The 12,722-nt window shown below is 37.1% G+C and overlaps 1 long non-coding RNA gene across 1 annotated transcript; it reads left to right on the forward strand.

Annotated features, from left to right (window-relative positions):
• The first annotated feature begins 4,327 nt into the window (after window positions 1-4,327).
• Window positions 4,328-11,667, forward strand: LOC119507270. Its single transcript, XR_005211179.1, has 3 exons — window positions 4,328-4,554; window positions 10,399-10,447; window positions 11,336-11,667. It is a non-coding gene; the product is annotated as an uncharacterized LOC119507270 (long non-coding RNA).
• The last annotated feature ends 1,055 nt before the right edge of the window (window positions 11,668-12,722 follow it).

Below are 12,722 nucleotides of genomic sequence, written 5' to 3' on the forward strand. Positions count from 1 at the left end.
TTGGATCTTTGGATAATTGTATGGTATCTGAACAATCCCAATAAAAATTAAAAAGGAAAAAAAAATAGATTGGGGTGATGAATGCACAACTATATGATGGTACTGTGAAGAGAGAGAGAAAAAAAAACAAACTCATGAAGACCAGATTAAAGAAAAGCAATTTACCTAATATAAAGTTTACCATATATATGAAGGTTTTTTTTTTTTATATAATTGGCAAAACTTAAAAATATGATATTATTTTAGTAAGTTGTAGTGAAATTGATCTTCTACATCACTGGTGATAATGTTGATTGATTTCCTTTTGGAAAACAAATAGAAAATGAGTATCATTGCCCTTTGAGAAAGTAATGTTGTATCTTTAAGAGCATCATAAGTAAAGAATATAAAATATTAAAAGAAAAAATTCAATGCCTGAAAAAGAGATTTAATACAGGCTATATTTTGATATAAAAAGCCTGAAACAACTTAGAATGTACCAGAATAAGGAACTGGATAAGAAAATAATACTACAATATTGGAGAGAATTATGTGGTTAATGAAATATATGCAAATAATGTGAAACAATGTGATAATGCCTTAATAAAAAGCCAGCATAAGAAATTTAAAAAAAATAAAGACTATATATATATATATAATGGGTGGGAAAAAGGGTAAGGGAAGTTTTGGGTGTTCTTTATTATTTTTATTTTTTTCTTTATTTTGAGGTGAAATTTTAGAATGAAAATGTTCTAAAATTGATTGTAGCAATCAATGCACAATAATATACTCTGGATGGATTATATGGTGTGTGAATATATCTCAATAAAATTGCATTAAAACAAAACAAAACATAACACACAAAAAACACAGAGGAGGTTCATAAAGAAAGGCATATAGTAACAAGTTATGAGATGAAATTTGTCTGTACCATTAAGTTATGCTTGGAAAAAGCCTCCTGGGGCTTTTATTGAATATGCAAATTATGCTTGAATTTGAAAACTAAAAAAGCGAATGTTAAAAAAAAAGGTAATGTAGCAATAATTCATATGGAAAAAATAACTAATGTGAATTAAGGAGTGGTAGAGCTGTAAGTCTCTGCACCAGAAATGACTTCGACATAATTCTTAAAGCTGATGTTGGTCGTATTTTGTCCTCATCTGGCTGATCAGGCAGCACGTGCTGGAAATCCAAAGGCCTCATGCAATTCTGGTCTTTGTGAATTTTAGTTTTTCAATGCTATAAAATGAGGGGCTAGGGCTAGATGATTTCTGAGTTTTTTCTGATATGTGATTCTCTTTGTCTTGCCAGAGAATTCTTGCCAATTTGTGTTTTAATTTTAGTTTCTTCAAGGAGAACTGAAGTGGACATGCCAGACTGTGTGAATGAAATAAAAAAAAAAAGACCCTCTGACAGAAGCCTCAGTGTGCTGCCTTCTGGAGCCAATAATGGTTCAAGTATTTTCTCCTCTTTAAATCAAGATTTAGGGTCAGTACTATAATCACAGAGATAAATCATGGGTACTCCACACAGCACAGCTTAAATGTCAACCTAGATTTTTCAGCTGCAAACTATTTCATCCCCTGCTGGGTAAATCTCTCTAAGTCATGGTCTTTAAGCATACTAAATATTTTCTGATGGGGCTCCAAGGTTTAAATTCCTGGTATTTTAAAATAAAAACTGTACGTTTTATAGCCACCTGATCAAGAATTGAATTCTTTGCCTCAATCCTAAATTCAAAACACTGTACTTGTTTACATCACGAGATCTTTTAAGCTGGGTCAGTTTTCATAAGAACTTTCTATCGTTTAGTCTTTACTCTTGAAGCTCCATCAAGTTGCTTTATTCTTGTTGGCTCACTGTAGCTCCTGAATTTGTGTTGATTTATTTTTACTTGTCTCAAAGCTACTCTCACTCGCCCCCTAAAACATACCATAATCAAGTCTTTTACCTCCTGGGCCTCTCCGACAACTTCTAAATCCTCTTTTTCTGGTGGTTTTGTCTTCCCCCACCCCACCCTCAGTGATCTGCTTAGGTCATCGTTAAGCAAGCAAGAAGGCAGCTCAAATGCAAATGGACAGGATTTAGGGTTTTAGATCACCAAGCTTGGACTAGAAATCTGACTCAAAACTTAATAGTAACCCAAATCACATGCTTATCAGTGTACAGGTGGGAAAAACAAAGTTAGATCTTTGGGGAAACAGGTTTTTCTGGCATTAGGTTTTCAGTGAAATTTTTGGGGTGTGGCTTCACACTTGAAAACATCCCAGAATTCAATCCATTTTTGAGTCTATTGCCTCAGTATAAGTCAAAGGCATAGAGCCCAAGCGAAACTCAGTGAAAGAAGAAACGTAAGTATATGAAGTTTTTCTGTGGCCACAGAGAGAAATAGACTATTCTTCAAGCAGTCTTCTGTGTCGTTTCCATCATCTAAGGTTTTGGGATAAGTTGGGCAGCTAACTGAGGTTACGCAGGTCTTTATTTGCGATCTCCGAATGTCGTGAAGAGGACTCAGCACATCGTAAACTTCTCCCTTTTCTTTCTCCGTTACTTTCTCCCCCACCGCAGAGACTCCCCAGCTCATCTCTCTCTAACTCTTCCTGAAAATCTTGCTTACCAGCCTTAGTCTATGTACCTCCTCTTCTCCCTCTTTTCTGATTTTGGATCACCAAATTCCAACCAACCAACCTGGCAAAGGCAGAAACCTCCTTGGAAGGTGGCGAAGTGGAAGATGATGAGAGATGAAAGACAAGATCCTCTTTAGCAAGGAAGATAGGGGCTGAGAGCCAACCTTTTACATCTCACATGCATTGTGTCTGTTAAACTTCACAATAATTCTGTGAGGATACTTATCGTTTTCCTGTTTACAAGCTGGAAACTAAGGTTTAGCTAGTTTATGAAATCTGCTCAGGATCTCAAGCCAGCAAATGGTTCAGCTGGAATTGTGAGCTGTGTTCCTGCAAAGGCCTGGAGGGCAGGTTTTCCATGTAATTCCTGAGGGACGGATCCATGGCCTCTGCGGACTGGGTGAGCGAGTGGTGACGCTGATATCCATGTGTCAAAGTGGAGGAGGCGAACTCAGGCTGTCACCCGTTGGGATGGCTCACCCACTTCCATGTGGGCTGGGAACCATCTTCATATACACGTCACCCTGAGCCCTTGTGGTAGGCAATAGGGCACTACAGGTGCACACGTAATTGACGGAGACGTTATCACAAGCGTCTGTTTGCCATTCACGTATATTTGCATAAGTCTAACAGGTAGATGCAGTAACTATAAAAAATAAAATTAGGAAATGTTTCTTGAGGAAGTTTTAATTCACTTACACAGTAACAATTTGGAGGGGCCTAAGTGTTGATTTTCCATAGTGGAGGTTTACTCAAAATAATAATTGAGAGAAAATATAATATTTCAAAGTCTTTTATATTTGTAGGAAAATTCATTTAGAGCCAGGGTTTACATGGGCCAATGGTTAGCTCTTGTTCAAAGTTTCTGAGGCACTGTTGGAGGTGGGAGTTTATAATGGGGAGCAGATAGGCAAGTGGACAGATTTCTGGGTGCCCACTGTCTCTTCAACCAGAATAGCTCTGTTTTGAACTAACTTTTCTGACTTCTACTTCTGGGTAAAAATTCACTTGAATTTAAAAAAAAACATATATATATATGGAAACTCTATTTAGTCTAATCTTATTCTGATAAAAAACTAAGACCAAAAAGGTTAGGCAACCAACTGTCTGAAGATTAAGAGTAACAAAGAGTTTAAGGTTCTACTTAGTGACTGTTCAAAGAGTATTTCGTAATTCTACGTATTTTAAAATGGATTGCATTTTTAGTTAACATAAGAACAGCAATGACAAAATACCACTTTATAGATACTTCTCTTAAGAAATAGCCTCGCTCATAAAGCTAAACTGCTGAAAGCAGTGCAAATGTTTGTAGTGCAAGTAAGGGGTAGGATTACATAGCAATTTTGATGGTCTCTTAACCTGAGTTAAGAGAAGGCAGGTAAGTACACTCTTGAGCCGTTCCTGTGCTCATTCATTAATATTTTCCACTGTGGGCAGGAGGCAGAAACCAATGGGTTCTGAGCAGTGTTTTTAGCGGTTGACTTAAATTTTCAGTGGGAAAGACAAATCACATGCAAGAAAGAGAAAAAGTCATAGTCCTGTAATGGATGTAAATAGCCCTATTTGGGGAATTTATTTAACTAATGTTAAACCTAACCTTTGAATAAATTAGTGATTGCTATGGAACAATCCAACCTAAAACTCAGTGGCTTAACAAAAAATAATTTATTACTGCTTGTGTTTCCACAGGTGAGCTGGAGGTTGGCAGATGGAGGCTGAGCTTGGCTTGAGTGGTTGTTTGGGCAAACCCTAGCCTAGATGTTGCCCAGAAGGTATTTTGTGGATGAGATTAGCATCTATAATCTGTTGACTTTAAGTAAAAGAGATCATTCGACCATTCTCTATAATATGAGTGGGCCTCCTCCAGTCACTTGAGCAAGAAAGTTTCCCAAGGAAGAAGAAATTCTGCCTCAAGACGACATATACTCCTGGCCTGCCGCCTGTTTTTGTAAGTAAAGTTTTATTGGAAGTCATCCACACGGGTTCTTTTAACTGTTGTGTGTGGCTGCTTTGGAGCTGCAAGGGCAGAGTTGAGTGGATGCGAGAAGCTGTACGGCCCACAGTTCCTAACGTAGTTATTATTTGGCCTCCTACAGACAAAGTGTGGCAACCCCCGGTCTAGCCAGAGCAGCCGGACTGTAGATAAAGATTTGTATGGCTTTCCCTGAGTCCAAGTCACTGTCCTCAGTGGACGCCTGGGAGTGGGGAGTTTTGTTTCACCGAATCAGTTCTGGCGTCAGCAATCTGCGACCTTGAACAAGAGACTTGGCCACCCCGTCACCATTTCTCATCCAGAAAATCAGGGAGTTTGTCCTCTTGCCAGCCTAGCTTTGTGCTTCCTTAATTGTGTCCAGATCGAAAAATCTCAGTGACTACAAGGCTCTGCAGTATTCAATAAAGAAGGTAACATGGTTGTAGAAAAGATCTCTCCCCTCCCTCAACTTGGGTGGACCTCACTTTTTTTTAATAAAATAGAAATTTGTATTTTTTTCTAAATTTATAATCTGCTTACCACTTAATAGATGATATTTAAGTTCCTTTTATCTTTTTAATGCTAGGATTCTATGAAAGTAAATAAGATGGGAGGGTGATTATGTGAGATGTGAGTAGCATTCTTAGCCAGAAATAAGCTTCTTTATGACAGGATTTTGTAAGACCAACTGCTCACCCATTTTGGCTACTTCTGGGCATTGGAATCTTAGGATGGTGTCAGCAAGGCCCCATCTGGTCCTGCTGTCCATACATAATAATTAGAAGAACTCAGCTTGGGAGTTCATGAAGAAACAGAAGGAGGTGTTAAATCAGACTAGAACTCCACCGTGAGTGGCAGATTGGAAAACATGGACCCCATATTTTGTAGTTTCTCCCACCAAGAGACGGTGTCTCTTTGCCAACCTCTTGAACCTTGCTTTGACCCATATAATATGGTTGAAGAGATTTTGTGCAGGTTCTGGTTCTTTGGTCTTCACTCTCTTGGAATGCTCCCCGAGATGGCCATGGCGGGGAGCTGGTTTAGTCTACTGGAGGATGAGCGACCACGTGGAGGAGAACTGGGGGTGCTCTGCTGACAGCCAGTACCAACTGCCAGACATGACAGTGTGGCTGAAGAAGAAGTTCTGGTCCAATCTGTATCTCCTTTTGTGTGCTCCTCATTTCTCTATTTCCACATTAGCTGCCCTAAAATCTACTTCAGTGCTTATTTTATATGAATTATAGATTCCAATTTGCTTTTTTTTTTTGTTAGAGAAATTGTAGGTTTACAGATTTTGCATGAGCTCAAATTATAGTCTTTAACTATGATAGATTTTGTTGTCAATGGATTTTTATGGAGTTCTTTTCTTTCTTTCAAATACACTATGCAAAATGCTGACCACCTGCTTTGGATAAGATGTGGCTTCTTGTAGTTCTCTGAATCCCTAACATGAACATGTGGTTCTGTGCTCCCTCTGCAAGATCAGGACACTCTTTAGTGTGGCGATGGCATTTATACCATGGAGAGAATAGTTTCTTGCTTGCTGTCTGAAAGGGAAACGCATCTTCTATTGTGTTGAGAATATCATACAGATTTCATCTCGTCTGCAAACTCTGATTTGTGATGACTGCCTGGACCAAGATTAAGAAATGTTGTGTGTCCACATCCAGGCTCAATTATAATTGATTCATAATGTCTTTTGTGGAGAGGAAAGTGGATATATAGAGATATATATATGCCAAATATTTCCTACCGTGGGCCATGGTACTTTCTATGAAATACAATTAAACGACTCCCTTCCTCTAGTAGAAGTAGCACCAGGGAATTTCTATTTGATCACTTCATACCCTGTATGCATAGTTTATAAAGTTGTATTTGCTCGCCTAGATACATTTAATGAAATCCGCTAATAACAAACATCTTTAGAGATGGGAATCTCATCAAAAGTGCAGAGATTATTATTTTGGTCATTTTCATTTCTGCAGTTTCTTTAGTAATCATGTATAATTGCCACTTAGTTGTTGATCCATGGTGATATTTTTGTAACAAATGTTTTTTAACTATAATATAAAGCTACAGTGAAAAACATAAGAAAACCAATGTAATATATATGCTACATTAATAGAATGAAGGAAAAAAACACATTATCATCCCAATTGATGTAGAAAAGACACTTGAGAAAATCCAACATCTTTTTATGATAAAAACACTTAGAAGACTAGGAATAGAAGGGAACTTTCTCAATATGATAAAGGGCATTTAGGGTAAGCCCAGAGCAAATGTCATACTCAATGGTGAGAGACTGAAAGCCTTCCCTCAAGACCAGACACAGGACAAGTTTACTCACTGTCACCATGTTATTCAGCACCGTCCTGGAAATTCTAGCAGAGCAGCCAGGCAACAGAAAGAAATAAAAGGCATCCAACTTAAGAAAGGAAGAAGTCAAATTATCCCTATTTGCAGATGATATGACCCTATATATAAAAAAACCCCCCCACAAAAAATCCACAAGAAAGACACTAGAACTAATAGAAGAATTTATCAAAGTTTCAATATATGATATAAACACTCGGAAGTCAGTTGGGTATCCATACACCAGTAATGCACTATCTGAAAAGGAAATAAAGAAAACAATTCCATTTACAATAGCATCTAAAAGAATGAAATACCTAGGAATAAGTTTAACCAAGGAGGTGAAAGACATGTACACTTGAAACTACAAAACGTTACTGAAAGAAATTAATGAAGACCTAAATAAATAGAAAGACATCCCATGTTCATGGATTGGAAAACCTATCATTGTTAAGTGATTTACAAATTCTGAGAAATCCCTATAAAAATTCCAGCAGTCTTCTTTTTTTTTCCGTAATGGAAAAGCTGATCCTTAAATTCAAGTGGAATTGTAAGGGACCACAAATAGCCATAACAATCACAAGAAAGAAGGGCACAATTGGAGGACTCACAGTTTTTGATTTCAAAATTTACTACAAAGATACAGTAAATAAAACACTGTGATACTGACATAAGGATAGATATACAGGCCAATGAAATAGAATTGAGAATCCAAAGATAAGTCCACACATCTATGGTCAGTCGACTTTTGATGAAAATGCCAAGACTATTCATTCAATGGGGAAAGTATAGTCTCTTCAAATGATGCTGGGGCAACTGGAAATCTGCATGCAAAAGACATGTGGACCCCTTCCTCTCGCCATATACAAAAACCAATTCAAAATGGATCAAAGACTTAAATATAAGAGCTAATTCTCTGAGACTCCCAGAAGATAATGCAGGGAAATACATTCAGGACCTTGTAGTAGGCAATGAATTTTTAGATTTTACACCAAAAGCACAAATAACAACAACCGCAAAAAAGATAAAATGGACTTCATAAAATTAAAAACTTTTGTGCCTCAAAGGACATTATCAAGAAAGTGAAAAAACAACTTATAGAGTGGGATAAAATATTTGGAAACCATATATTTGGTAAGGGTTTAACATCCAGAATATATAGAGAACCCCTAAAATTCAACATAAAAAGACAAGCAACCCAATTTAAAAGTGGGCCAAGGATTTGCATAGACATTTCTCCAAAGAAGATATTCAAATGGTCAATGAATATATGAAAAGATGCTCAATATCATTAGCCATTAAAGAAATGCAAATTAAAGCTACAATGAGATACCACTTCACGCCCACTAGGAGAGCTATTATTTTTTAAAAAACTGAAAATAACACGTGTTGATGAGGATGTGGAGAAATAGAAACCCTCGTACACTGGTCGTGGCAATGTAAAATGGTGCAGCCATGGTGGAACAGTTTTGAATTTCCTCAAAAAGTTAAACATGGAATTTCCACATGACCCAGTAATTCCACTCCCAGGTATATGCCCAAAAGAACTGAAAGCAGGGGCTCAGACAGACATTTGTACACTGATGCTCCTCACAGCATTATTCACAGTAACTAAAAGGTGGACGCAACCTAAGTGTTCATCAACAGGAATGGATAAATGAAACGTGGTCTGTCTATACAATGGAATATTATTCAGCTGTAAAAAGAAGTGAAGGACTGTTACATACTCTAACAGCATGAACCTTGAAGACATCATGTTGAGTGAAATAAGACAGACATGAAAAGGACAAATATTGAATGATTTCTCTTATATGAAATACTTAGAATAAGCAAATCCATAGACACAGAAAGCAGAAGAGTAGCTACCAGGGGTGGGCAGAGGAGGGAGTGGGAAGTTATTACTAAATGAGTATGAGCTTTGGTTTGGGATGATTAAAATAATCTGGAAATAGGTAGTGGTGAAGATTACACAGCACTGTCAATATACTTAATGTTAAAGAATAATTTTCTTAAAATAATTAAAATGATTTTTACGTCATGTACAATTTACCACAATCAAAAATTAATTCATTTTTAAAAAAGAGAAGTTCAAAGAAATTTACTAATACTTGGGACACAACCCAGATGGGGCCTGGGGATTATATGTTTTTGAAGCTGCTCCTTTGGACAAATGTGCAGCATGGTTGAAAAGCTTGATCACGCTACTCTTGCACACTTCAGCTGTTTGTTCTTCCAGGAGCTGGATGTATAACCATCCAGTCGGACTTATGGTGACTCTGAAATAGCGTTGCAAAAGGCAAATGAAAAAGTATCAAGAAACGTTGGCGACTAACACAAACTGGGTGAACCCTCTTAAAGTCCCACACCAATAGAATTCTCACTGATGAGTCAGGGTTCCTTGTTTCTAAGTCATTGCTGTCCCCTCCTGGGATCTCGCAACAAAAACATCCTTTTATTATTTTCTGGGCCTTACTTTCTTAACACTGTTGAATCATTTACTTCAGAAAATAAAACCCCATACATCTGTATTCTGTTCGGCTTTTAGAGAATTTGTTCACATTGCAATACTCAGAAATTATGTAGGACTTGGGCAAAATAGAAGAACATTAAATTTGGATTAAAGATAATTCATTGTTTTCCAGTTCAACATGTGGCAAATTATAATGGTGATCCCAGAAATAGTGGTCCAGGAAGTGGTCTTACATCTCTGGTTTTAAGTATTACAAGTGTGTACACTCTCCGTGTCCTATCTAGTACCCCACTGAATTTCATGGGTATAAATAAATTTTTATGGGTTTAATGAGTCACATACAAAAATTTTCCATAGACACATGAAAGCAAGGCTTACATGAATTATTGGAATCACACATAGCCAGGAGATGTTTATAGACTAAAACCTCACACTTTTGGATGCTAAATCCCAAAGAGACATCTTGAGAACTTCCTAGGGAGCTTAGTGTACCACTAGTAAAAAATATATACACATTTATATTTTAATATTTACCACCCCAACAGCTAGTTTCAGCATATGCAGAGATGGAAATTTCTGTCCATTTTGCCAAAATTATACTTTCATCAAGTCCGTATAATCTCTCCTGGCCACACCCCCCTCCAGTAAATGCCAGTTCCTCTTCTTTGTTACTATTTTCATCTAAGCCTTAAATTTCCTCTATCATCAGACTATGAAAACTTGGAAGTCTGTCTGCAAGACATACTATTACAGATCCTAAAAAATATAATAACAATAAAAATAAACACAATCAAGACGAAGAGAATGTAAGGATGAGCAGAATCAATTATATATTTTTTAAATGTTCTTTTATACTTTTTTGGGGATCTTCTACTCTCATTTTTTATAGACTTGACAATGCCACCACGGAAGCCCCTGTCCCTGTCATGGTCCGTGAGCATCTGTTTGCTACTGAAGCTGGGCTTATCTTTAAACAAAATGATACTTTTCCTTTGCAGAATTACTTCAAGTCCAAGGCCTGCTTCCTCGAATTGCCACAACCTTGCGGTAAGACCCCAAGCTATACCTGGAAGCAACCTTTTCCACCGTGACGTGCATGTATATTTTCTGGTGTACTCTTATTCCCATGTTGAGAGAGCAACTGCCAAGCACAATGGGACTGAATATGAGACTATACACCAGAATGAATGAATAGCTTTTTTAGTATCTAATATAAGCCAGGAACTGTTAAACCATTTCATGTATTATTTAATCCTCATAAAAAGTCAATAATATCAGTATTATTTCCATTTTTACTGATGAGTTATGTAAATTTCTCAAGGTCACACACCTAGTAAAGAATCTGTTTCTTTATAGTCCTACATAACTAACGTTGATCAAATTAACCTTAATTATCAGTCAAGTGAACTGTAAACCAATGAGCTTCTCCTGAATTTGGAAATCACTTTCAATTTTCATGTGTTTGTCTCAAAGTACCTGGTGGGCGATGATGCAGAGGTAATTTCCACATCCCTAAGAGGAATGTAAGTAACTTTCTGAAAATACCTCTGAAGACAGAGTGTTTTCCTGCTACTCTCTGAAGTTAGGGCCCTTTCCCATCCACCCTCCAAAGCTAAATCCTAATTCTCCTGTTGGAGGATATGACTTTGAAAATCACTGCAGTGTGATGTCTTACAACTTTATGCAGTTCTCTGCAAGTTCAGACATTTTCTGCAGTGAACAGAGAGTACAAATGTAGCTGAGTATTAATTAAAAAGAACATTTTGAGTGTAAACATTAAAAATTGATCACCTTCTGTGAGCAATTTAATTTATGAGCATTAACATATTCCAAGGTGGTGTCTTGGATTTAACTAGAACATCTCTTGGTGCATAATGAAGGGGAAGAAGGAAGTACCCCCTTAATATGAATTTATTCAAATTTCTCTTTTCTCAGCCACTGTGGGTGAGCAGATTCTGAGGCCGGGGAGGCAGCCACTCGTGAAGGCTCGAAGGGCCACAGCTGCTGTAGTAGCAGCAGCACCTGCCCCCCACCCCGCGTCCCAGCCCCCTGCAGCTCAGTCCCCGGATCAGACACTGCAGTAATTGCTTTTGGAAACAGGGAGACCCGTGGAGTGGCTCCAGCAGTTTTCCTTTCCTTTCGGGTTATACTGAATCATTAATGAATGCATTTATTTATTGAATTTTCAGCTTGTTCAGTAAGGTGTAGCAGAGTGTGCATATGAGAGAATGGAAAAAAAAAAAAAAGAGAATAAATTAAATGTCATTGCCTAAGTCAGGCAACTATGTCCTTGAACTTAATTAAGGGAATACTTTTTTCCTCTTAGCTTCAGAATCCATTTTCAATGCCATGATCCTGTTGTTACAACTTGGAAACGCCATTAAATAGAACTGGTGCTACCCAAAACATGACCTTATGGAATTGGCTGTGTGTTCCACTTCAGGAGATGGAGAATTTTCCAACCTTCCCCTCCACACGTAGACAATTACTTAGTGTCTCCACGCCATCACGTCTCCCCTGTGTTTCATGCTCAGTCTTCATGTAGGGGAGGTGAACAGAAGTCCAGAAAAATCCTTAAATAGATTTCACTTATGATAGCCAAAAAAAGCATTTTAGAATGGGCTTGGGAAAGAATTCTTAAGATTTTTCTTTTTTGTTTCATATGCTAAATAGGGTGATGTTTTAATGAAGAAATTACAATTCACCCACACAAGTATGGAGATTTAATAAATGTTCTTAGCCTATGTTTATGTGCAACACCTGGCAATATTTATATTTCAAAATAAACCTTTAATTTAATAAAGCTATTAGCACATCAAAATAACCTATACCAAGTAGCGGTGGCCTCATGCTTATTTTAGCTGGCGACTCAGTGCATAACAGTTGGTGACATTCTTCCAAGACTGCCACGAAAACAAGAAGATAATATCCAAATGGAATTCTAAGGGATAAAAATATAACAGAGTTTGAAAGAGAAATTTTAGTTTTATTAGGTTGTCAAGAAAATAAAGTGCAGTGATTTATTTTAGCATAAATTTAATCATCAGTGAAATGTTAAAATGAATAGTATTTTAAATGATCCAATCCAAATTTAATATTTCACTGGAATGTTTTAGGGTAATGGAGCAAAAAATTTTCTGTCCCCCTCAAATCCTACAGCTTTGAAAGGACTGCTATCCTAGTCTTATAGTGAGTTTTTCATTCAAAAGAAATAGCTACAGTTTTCTATATTTTATTTTCAGCTCAGAACTGTTCTATATTTAAGAGAAGGAATCTGATGATAAACGAACTTTCTGTTGATCATCAGATGGATACCTACATC

The sequence above is a fragment of the Choloepus didactylus genome, chromosome 12 (assembly GCF_015220235.1).
Source record: "Choloepus didactylus isolate mChoDid1 chromosome 12, mChoDid1.pri, whole genome shotgun sequence".
Taxonomy (NCBI): domain Eukaryota; kingdom Metazoa; phylum Chordata; class Mammalia; order Pilosa; family Megalonychidae; genus Choloepus; species Choloepus didactylus.